Source organism: Eschrichtius robustus, chromosome X (genome assembly GCF_028021215.1).
Source record: "Eschrichtius robustus isolate mEscRob2 chromosome X, mEscRob2.pri, whole genome shotgun sequence".
NCBI lineage: Eukaryota > Metazoa > Chordata > Mammalia > Artiodactyla > Eschrichtiidae > Eschrichtius > Eschrichtius robustus.
The window spans coordinates 50,192,658-50,196,065 of NC_090845.1; the positions used below are offsets into that span (position 1 = coordinate 50,192,658).

The 3,408-nt window shown below is 36.2% G+C and overlaps 1 pseudogene; it reads right to left on the reverse strand.

Annotated features, from left to right (window-relative positions):
* Positions 1-1,586: 1,586 nt before the first annotated feature.
* LOC137756314 (probable G-protein coupled receptor 160) lies at positions 1,587-2,637 on the reverse strand (annotated as a pseudogene).
* Positions 2,638-3,408: the final 771 nt, after the last annotated feature.

Genomic DNA, 3,408 nt, shown 5'->3' on the forward strand with positions numbered 1-3,408 from the left:
ATTGTCACTAGTTTTTATTTTGGCCAGTCCAATAAGTGTGTAGGGCTATCTTTTTGTCATTTTCATTTGCTTTTCTCGTGGCTAACAGTGTGTAATATATTTTCATGTGTGTGTGGGGGGGGTTTTTTTTTTGCCATTTTATATCCTCTACAGTGAAATAGCCATTCATATCTTTTGTCTATTATCTATTTGGTTTATTTTTTTAACTTTGTTTTTTAAAGAATTCTTTATATATTCTAAATACTAATCCTTCTTCAAATATGTGGCTTGCAAATATTTTCTCCCAGTCTGTAGCTTGTCTTTTCATCATATTCACATGAGTTTTCTCAGAGCAAAAGTTTTTAATTTTGATGAGGTTCAATTTATCATTTTTCCTTTTATGTATCATGCTTTTGGTGTCAAGCCTAAGAACTCTTTTCCTAGCCCTAGACCTCAAAGATTTTTCTATGTATTTGAAATATTTTTATTGTTTTATGTTTTACTTTTATATCCATAATCTATTTTGAATTAACTTTTATATATTGTGTGAAGTTTAGGTCCAGATTCCTTTCTTGAGCCTATGGACATCTGATTGCTCTAGAATCATTTATTGAAAAAGCTATTCTTCTTCCATTGGATTCCTTTTGTACCCTTCTCAAAATTCAATTCAGTGTATTTGTGTGGTTCTATTTCTGGACTCTCTATCTATTCCACTCACATATGTATCTATCCCTCAGCAAGTGTCACACTGTCTGGATTACTGTAGTTAAATAGTAAGTCTTAATATAACGCCTATTTTACTCTTAATCAAGATTATTTTAGCTGTCCTTGGGCCTCTGAATTTCCATATAAATTTTAGAATAGATTCATCTATATCTACAAAACATCCTTCCTGGGATTTCGATAGGAATCACATCAAACCTATAAGTCTGTTTGGAGAGCCTTGACTTCTTTTCTAGTAGAACCTTCCAATCCATGAACATGGTAGGTCTCTCTGTTTAGGTCTTCTTTAGTGTCATTCGTCAATATGTTATGATTGTCATCATGTGGATCCTGCATATGTTTTATCAAGTGTATAGGTAAGTGTTTCATTTTTTTGGAGTGATTTTAAATGGTAATGTGGGTTTAATTTTGGTTTTCACTAATCATTTTTAGTGTATAGAAATGCAATTATTTTTTAACCTTGATAAAAATGTTTATTTAAAGTCATATTTTAAAGATGGCAGTGAATCTCAGATTTACAGAACAGTTTGCAACCAGCAGTGTTTTGGGTAACAGAAATATCAACATGGCCAAAAGGTTAATTCTTTTCACTTTAGTGTTAATAACAAACTAATATTTGTAATATAAAGTGTTACTGAGCAGGTATAAACACTGGAATTATTTTGTTTTGCTTTTAAAATCACTATTTAATAAATAATATCATAGCCCCAAAAGGTACATTCTGAAAAGTTATGAAAATTAGGGGAGAGGAAGATTCAGTTCCATTTTTTCGCATGTCTCAGTCGTCATTCTTTCCTGTTTGTTAAAGTATGATTTTTATTGTAGTTGTAAGTTTTGATTCATTTTAACATGACAACATATTAACAAATTAATTTTTCCCAGCTTTACTGAAATATGAACGGCATATAATAAATTATTTTTGGTGTAGGCTTTTCAGTTTGCTCAAGATTATGAATTGTAAGTGGAATGAAGCAGCATTTCCAGTTGATAAGTGGATCTACAGGTAATGCGGTATCTCCCAAAGTAAGCTTGTGGCAATCAAACCAATAAACTGCAGCAATGAGAAAACTATTGAGAAAATACAGCCAGGGAATGTTCATCTCAGTGTAGGCTGGAATGTGTACTTTAAGTAAAAGGATGGTTACTTGAAGTAGTGCAAATGGCAACCGGGTACCAAGAAAACAGATACTAGCTTGGTCAGGAATACTTGTTTAGAGCTCACAGTGTAACTAGCAGAATGAAAGGGAAAATATAGGATAGTCTCATTCATATAGGAAGTTATCCTAATAGCCTGTACCAAGGTAATGACTTCTGACCAAGAGGTTATAAAAGCCACAGATAAAATCATCACCATGGAAAATGACAGACAGTAACTGAACACTGAAGTAGAAAGGACACTGAAAAGAATAAACATTCTGTGCCTTCAGGCTTTGGTAGATAGCTGCATCTCCCAAAAGATAAGCAAGGACTGAAATATAAATTCAAATTACTGTGAAGAAATAAAATCATTTTTGACGATTAAATGGAAGCTTGGCAGTTTTGGAGAGATTCAGGTAATAACTTGTACAAACTCTCAGGAAAACTGTATAATAGAAAAAGCCATAAGTAAAGGAAATAATTTGAGTAAATAGGCAGGTGTGGTATTTAGTAAACCTAATGTCTAAAAGTACAAGACTCCATGAAGTATGATAGCATGGAAATGTTTACCAAAAATAAAAGACGAATGCTAGTGAGATGCAAAAAAAGAGAAGAAAACAAACAAAAAAACCTGTAAAATTCTGTTATGTATTTTTTTCTTCTCATTCCTAGCTGGAAGATATTTAATAATATGTTCCCAAGTATAATCAAGAATAACAAACAGCTGACATCTAGGGTCTGGTTGGTTTGATTGAAGTGGCAGTGAAAAGAGCAGTCCTCTAAAGAAAAAGTAGTCATGTTTTTTAAATTTCAAAAGGCCTGCTGAAATACATATGATAAAACACTGCTTTATTTTATTTTCCATCCTTTGCTTTCTCCAGTGGGTCTTTCTGATGATGTTTATGTTTTATTTCAGCTTTACTGCCTTCAATTATCTTACTTTTGATTCCTTGCATTTCATTTTGCTACACCACAATGCCCGGTGAATAAGTTCCGAGTCACTTGCACAAGTGTGGAGGAAGGCAGTGCATTTCCTCTTAGCTATACTTTTCCCAGCAGGCCAGCTCCACCTGGTTGCATCCCCCTGAATGTGGAGGAATGGCCCTGCAGCCACCTCTGGACACCACCCCAGACATAGCTTCTCTGGCTGGTGCTGGGCTTCCCAGGCGCTGGGGGCCTGACCAGATGTGCCATGAGGTCACTGCCCCAGCACCAGCAGCCCTGGACCCCAGGTGACTGCCCCAGGGAGGGGCAGGAACCCCTCACACCCTCTTGGCTCTGTCCTGCCCACCCCGTGCAGTGCCCTGGAGCAGAGGCAAAGGTGTGGGCCAGGGAGCAGGGCCACTAGGACCAGTTACAATCCTGTCCAAGTTCTGAGGGTTCTGAGGGCTCTTGACCAGGAAGTGCAGGCCTAGGCTCCAAGCCACAATTGACTTCTGAGTGCTGATTTTATATCCACAGACCTGATTTAACTCAATTTTTGTTTTTGCTTTTTGTTTTGGGGGTTTGTAGGTGCTTGGGAGTGTTTTTTTTGTTTAGGTTCTTTTTTGTAGTTTTCTTGCTATTTTC